Source organism: Octopus bimaculoides, chromosome 6, assembly GCF_046866305.1.
Source record: "Octopus bimaculoides isolate indiv1 chromosome 6, ASM4686630v1, whole genome shotgun sequence".
Taxonomy (NCBI): Eukaryota; Metazoa; Mollusca; class Cephalopoda; order Octopoda; family Octopodidae; genus Octopus; species Octopus bimaculoides.
Genome location: NC_142933.1, coordinates 13,228,753 through 13,236,252, shown reverse-complemented (window position 1 = coordinate 13,236,252; position 7,500 = coordinate 13,228,753). Strand labels below are relative to the sequence as shown.

The 7,500-nt window shown below is 41.1% G+C and overlaps 1 long non-coding RNA gene across 1 annotated transcript in view; it reads left to right on the top strand.

The window, feature by feature from the left end:
* Window positions 1-7,500, top strand: part of LOC128251432 (uncharacterized) — a 60,653-nt gene that overhangs the window by 31,648 nt on the left and 21,505 nt on the right. The gene's annotated exons all lie outside the window — the stretch shown is intronic.

The following is a 7,500-nucleotide window of genomic DNA, read 5'->3' as shown; positions in this document are numbered from 1 at the left end:
ATATATATATATACATATATATATATATATATATACATATATGTATGTATGTATAAATATATGTAGATACGCATGTATGCATCCATATATATATGTATATGTATATGCATATTTCTATATATGTACATACATACATGTATATATACATATATATATGCATATATATATGTATATATATATATGTATATATATATATATATATATATATATATATATATATATATATATAACTTACTTGAAAACGGATGCATGTTGTCCGATTATATAATATAAATAATATATAAATATATGTATATGAATACATACGTATATGTACATACCTACACACACACACACACACACACACACACACTCACACACACGCACACACACACATATACATATACACATGCATATATTGTTACAGGACATCAGCAAAGCGTAGACAAAGTGAGAAACGTGAACATAAAAACCAAAAACATAGAAACTAACTTTTTTCGAACAACGAAAGAAACAATCAAACAGAGAAACGAGACAGGCAACATAAAGAACATTCCCTTCATCAGTTGTCCCCTGTTTTATCTACTCCGCGTGTCGAAGGTACGGACAAGACGCCTCCACTGTAAAAGGTGTATATTGTTAGCATTCATTCGGCACAACCCCCACCATAAAACTTTCTTTGCAATGTTTGCCAACATATAAAACACTCTTTCGTTTTTAAATCTATCAAAAATTGCTTTGCATTTAATGTAGTTGTATTACGAAAAGAAGAACGAGTGTCCTAAGCTAGGGTGAAGGATATTCATTAAACCATTTGGCCTAATAATTGTTACTGATAATAGAAAATTGGCGACAAGCCAAAATATGACGTTCTCTTAGCACAAACTTACGAAGAATTGCTTACGATGCATTGGCAGCGGGAAGGTCATATCATCTCATTCTATCTCTTTCCTCAGCATACATATTTCACACCTGGTCTGTGTCTTACATTATTTAAAGACTGTATTACCTTTAAGAGTGGAGGCGCAATGGCCCAGTGGTTAGGGTAGCGGACTCGCGGTCATAGAGGATTGCGGTTTCGATTCCCAGACCGGGCATTGTGAGTGTTTATTGAGCGAAAAATCCTAAAGTGCCACGAGGCTCCGGCAGGGGATGGTGGCGAACCCTGCTGTACTCTTCCACCACAACTTTCTCTCACTCTTACTTCCTGTTTCTGTTGTGCCTGTAATTCAAAGGGTCAGCTTTGTCACACTGTGTCAAGCTGAATATCCCCTGAGAACTACGTTAAGGGTAGACGTGTCTGTGGAGTGCTCAGTCACTTGCACGTTAATTTCACGTGCAGTCTGTTCCGTTGATCGGATCAACTGGAACCCATGACGCCGTGAGCGACGGAGTGCCAACAACAATACCTTTAAGGAACATTTTTTAATTATCTAAATGAAAATTCGCCTGGAAAGATAAAGGTATGTTAAATTTTCCTCTACAAATCAGTTATTCGTAATGAGTGAATGACAACAAAACCATACCATTGCACTACTGAACCACTCTGGTGGTTGATCGCTGTTACATAAAGCATAACAGCCAAAAATACGAGCTTTATATCTGGTGTGAAAATTCTCTTTACTAAAATATTAACAAGTTGAACTGAATGAAGATAAAGTTGAAATACGGTCCTCCTATATCTGAGTTCATTTGTTATAAATATAGTGTTTAATATTTTATTCCAGTGCACTGTCACAGCATCATATTTACATGTGAAAAAATCATTCTCAATATAAGCATTTAAAAATATATTTCAATAAGTGTATGATATAACATACTGAATATATTTTTTCCGAAAACAATACAAGAAAATAGAAATATTAATATTTCTAAGTCTCTCTAAAGGAGACTATGGCAGCGGTACTGGATATTAATAGTTATCGCCAAGCCAACATGGCAGTCCCCAAATTAGGACGAATGCTGCCATGGATTAGCTCCAAGAGGCCATCGCCTCTAGCTAGCTATGTGACATACGAACCTGTATCCATTTTAACCTTCGAACAGGGGAGGTCAGCCGCTTCCCCTTGCTAGTTTGGCATCTACAGACTAGTTTCAGGGTATTTGCCCCTTATCAGGTTCGTGTGTCACCTAGCTAGCTAGAAGCGACGGCCTCTTGAAGCGAATCAACGTCAGCATTCGTTCTATTTTTCTGGACCGCCATGTTAGCTTGGCGGTAACTATTAATATACAAGAAAAATAAAACATTAAAAAAGCTTTCACTATCCATAGATCTATCTGAATTGCAGAAGTGGAGGTTTTAACCCTTGCCCACACGACCCCCATCAGTTCAGTACACTCACCGTCATATCCTAGGATTCCAGCGGTGAGTTTAACCAGAGCATACACAAACGAACAGTTAGACACATATCTGCCCTTAACAGAGGTTTCCACGTTCGGACAATCGCCCAGTACTCATCCCCACTAAGACCCTAGACATATAAAACTCCTTTCACAGATACGACCCTTAACTCCTCACACATCACCAGAAAACTCTTGTAGACTTATAGCATCTGAGAGGCCGTTTGGGGATCAAGGAACATAACTCCAAGTAAAACCCTCGCTCAGTTCGTTTTTTTTTTTCTCACAGCACCCACGTATTGGATGAATTGTCTCACTCTTGTAACAGAGAGTACTCGCCAGTTATAATGCTACACCTGCTAGCTCTGACGAAAAGTAGTATTACATAATCGTGCTGCTATTCAACATCCGGTTTTGGTGGGAGGGATCCCAGTCGATTAGATCGACCCAGTACGCAACTGGTACTTAATTTCTCAGCCCCGAAAGGATGAAAGGCAAAGTCGACCTCGGCGGAATTTGAACCCAGAACGTAAAGACAGACGGAATCTAGAATTTATATATTCTTTTCTATTCTAGGCACAAGGCCCCACATTTTTTAATGGGGAGGAGGCCAGTTGATTCGATCGACCCGAGTACGCAACTGGTACTTAATTTATCAGCCCCGAAAGGATGAAAGGCAAAATCAACTTCGGCGGAATTTGAACTCAGAACATAAAGACAGATGAAATATAAAATCTATATATCCTTTCTTACTCTAGGCACAAGGCCCGAAATCTTTTGGTGGGGAGAGGTCCCAGTCGATTAGATCGACCCTAGTATGCAACTGGTACTTAATTTATCAACGCCGAAAGGATGAAAGGCAGAGTCAACCTCGGCGGAATATATTGTCAGTAATGATGGTGAAAAAAGGTGCATTTTGTTACAGCTCAATTTTATCTTCCCGATCTAGCAACTGGATCGATATATAATTGTAGTCTGCACCAGATTATACCATCGAAGACAGAATGTAACGCATAATACAGATGTTAATGGAGATATTAAAAGAAAAATCAAGCAATGCCGATGCTTGAAGCTGTTGTAAAATGAGGAAATGTCTTGGTCAGGGCCAACTTCACTCCCTAAATAACGTATGCATTTGTTCTAAAAGTACTAATTTACATTACCGGATGCAAACGAAGGCGTGTGGCCAGATGGTTAGGGTGTTCGGCTCACGGTCGTAAGGTTTTGAGTTCAGAAGAAGCCTTGAATTTAGGTTAAAAACCGACTCTTTCTCTATTGACAAGAAATCTTGAAATATAACTGAACAGTGACATACGTACATACAAACATAGAGAGATAGATAGATAGATAGATTGATTGATAAATAGATAGATAGATAGATACATACATACATACATACATACATATATGTGGGAGAATATACGAAAAAACAACAACAGACGAGGACAGGTGGTGTAAATAACAAAAGGATGTATTAGTATGACGCTCGGGAATACGGAAAGTCTTTGACGTTTCGAGCTACGCTCTTCAACAGAAAGAATACGGAGACAAGGAGAAAAACACGGAGAAAAAAAATTGAATAGTGTTCAGTCAACGGTCAATCATAATAATGGCTGATCATAACAATGGCTGACCGGAAGTTAGAAATTCTTTTTTTCAGGAGAGCTAAGAAAAGGGGGGGATAACAAACGGTGATCGAAGAACGAGGGGCTGTGTGTGGGAGATAGAATGCTGGTGATCTTGACGTATGTAGTGTGAAAATGGGGAAGGGAGAAAGCACTTGGTCAGTTGTAGTGTGATGCGAGGGTATTGGTGTGGTGTGATGTGAGGGTGTTGGGAGGTGGGGAAGGCATTGGTGGAGCGTGGGTTAGGCTGAGGGGGGGGTAGAGGTAGGGGTCTGTGGGTAGGGTGGGGCATACATACATACATACATACATACATACATACATACATACATACATACATACATACAGCTGCCCTGCAGATACAAATATCTCTTTGGAAATCAAAGAGAAAGAGGAGATCTATGGACAACTGCTTCGAAACCTCCAGCTCCTACATCTAGATTATCAATTCATATTCATACTAATAATATTTGGAGCATTACGTTTTGTTAGTAAATGCTTAAAGGAGAATCTGGATAAACTGGAATTTTCAGAAAGAGAAATCGACCAACTGATTCGTACATTACAAATGCAATCTCTGAGTGGAACAGTGAAAATATGCAAGACTTTTCTCAAGTTCCAAATGTGAATTTGTCTGTGTTAACTACATCCCAAAGATGGAGCCTTGTATCTTTGTTGGAAACCGGCTCCCTCCTCTGCGGAAGTTTTATAATAATCAAAAAATAGAAGAGGACACATGCATACAACCATAAACAGACAGAGAGACATGCACATTGACGCATACACTTAAAACATGCTTGCGATCTTGAGTTGGAATTAAGGCTGGATTGTATACGACTTTATCCTTGTGGATTTGTTAATCTAAGTGCCGGGTGCGGGTGATTAATTGGTGAACAAAAACATGTAGTCAGGAGAGAGAGGTCTGATGGGATGGACGCGTCCTGCTCGCCTACAAAACTTAGTAAATATAACAATTTGACTGATACATGCACACACACATACACAAACACAGGCACATTCACACATACAAACACACACAGGCATGTGTATATATAGAAAGATGGATAGATAATATATATACGTGGGTGTGGGTGTTTGTTTGTGTGTGCGTGTGTGTGTGTGTGTAATCCAACTACCTATTTGTCTGTCTTTTCGTTTATGAATGTATTTGCCTGTCTCACACCTCACCCTATCTTTCTTTCTTTCTTTCTCTCTCTCCCTCTCTCTCTCTCTCTCTCTCTCTCTCCCTCTATCTCTCTCTCTCTCTCTCCCTCTCTCTCTCTCTCCCAATATCCCTCTCTTTCACTCACTCTGTCTTTCAATCTTAATACATATCTATTTATCTAATCTAGCTTTCAATCTGTTTATTCGTCATTCTGTTCCTCTGACCGACTGCCTGTCCGCCTGCTTCGTTGTCTGTCGATCTGTCACTCTCTCTCTCTCTCTCTCTCTCTCCCCCCCTCTCTCTCTCCCTCTCTCTCTCTCTCCCTCTCTCTGTCTTTCTCCTTCTCTCTCTCTTTCACTCACTCTTTCCCAATCTCCCTTCCCTATCTATCTGCCTGTTTTATCTCGCATTGAATCTCTCAGCTTATCTCACTGTTTTATCTGCGTGCGTGCGTATATGTGTCTGCTTGCATGCTTGCCTGTCTGATCGTCTGCCTGTCTGATCGTCTGCCTGTCTGTCTGTATGTCTGTCTGTCTGTCACGATCTTTATAAAATTGGGATACAGGCAGGATTCAGTATCAGACAGAAGGGATGAAGTGCAGAGTAGACACGGATGCTATGTATAGCATACAGAACTCCAGCATCCGACACGATTGAGGAAACTTAAACAGCGACAAGGAGAAGATGGAGGTCCTTGGTTCGTTCTTTTTTACGCGTCTCGTTGGAAACTGAAACCCTGTATGGATACTACCACTACTACCACCGCCACTTCTAGCTTACTACTGCTACTACCACACCACCACCACAACTACCACGACTACCATGACGACCACCATCACCACCACTACCGCTGCCACTACTACTACTACTACCACTACTACTACTACTACTACTACTACTACTACTACTACTACTACTACTGCTGCTGCTGCTGCTGCTGCTGCAGCTACTACTACTACCAATACTTTCACCACCACCGCCACCGCCACCGGCACCGACACCACCACCACCTGCCACCACCACTACTACCGTCACCACTACTATCACTACCACTACTACCGCCACCACCACGGCCACTACTACTACTACTACTACTACTACTACTACTACTGCAGCTACTACTACTACCACTACTACCACCACCACCGCCACCACTACCACCACTACCACCACCACCACTACTACCATCATCACCACCACCACCACCACTACTACTACTACTACTACTACTACTACTACTACTACTGCTGCTTCTGCATCTACCACAACCACCACCACCATCACCACCACCACTGCAACTTCTACTACTAGACTTTTGTTGACATTATCATCACTATCACCATCACCATCACCATCATAACCTACTCCACACCCCACCCCAACCCAACCCACCCCACCATCACCCACCCCACCTATCCACCCAACCATCCAGCCACCCATCTGTTTCATTTCCGCTGTGATCATATCCCAGGAAGCTTCTACGTAGTTACCCGATCTCCTAGAAATAGCAGCTAAATATCGATTATGTCTCAGGCTGCCATTTCGAGAAGGCGCACATGTTTGCTACAATGGGCCTGGATTCCCTTATACATGTATATATATATTATATATATTATATATATCAACGAGAAAAAACTGGATGGTCACGATTGGATTGCTTTTGGTGATGTATTTGTTCAGTTGAGGTTGGCTGGGATTGGGAATGGGTTAATTAGCTATGACAACAATTATACTCCACCTAACAAGTACGACCACTATATCCATATACATACATATATATATATATATGTATGTGTGTGTGTGTGTTTGTGCGTGTGTGTGTGTGTGTGTGTGTGTGTGTGTATGTGTGTGTGTGTGTGTGTGTGTGTGCAAGTCGGGATGCGTGGCGTTCAGTTACTCAGTAAATGAAAAATGCATTAAATGCTACAAAACGTAGACCCAGGACAGACACAGAAGGACCCTAATTCTTCATCAGTTATCGACCGAAAAAATACTAATACTCAGTCTCGTGTCTTTAGCGATAAGACACACGCACATATATATATATATATATATATATACATATACTCTTTTACTCTTTTACTTGTTTCAGTCATTTGACTGCGGCCATGCTGGAGCACCGCCTTTAATCGAGCAAATCGACCCCAGGACTTATTCTTTGGAAGCCTAGTACTTATTCTAAGTTACGGGGACGTAAATACACCACCATCGGTTGTCAAGCGTTGGTGTGTGTGTGTGTGGGGGGGGGCAAACAGACACAAATACACACACATATATACATATATATACATATATACAACGGGCTTCTTTCAGTTTCCGTCTACCAAATCCACTCACCAGGCTTTGGTCGGCCCGAGGCTATAGTAGTAGACACTTGCCCAAGGTGCCACG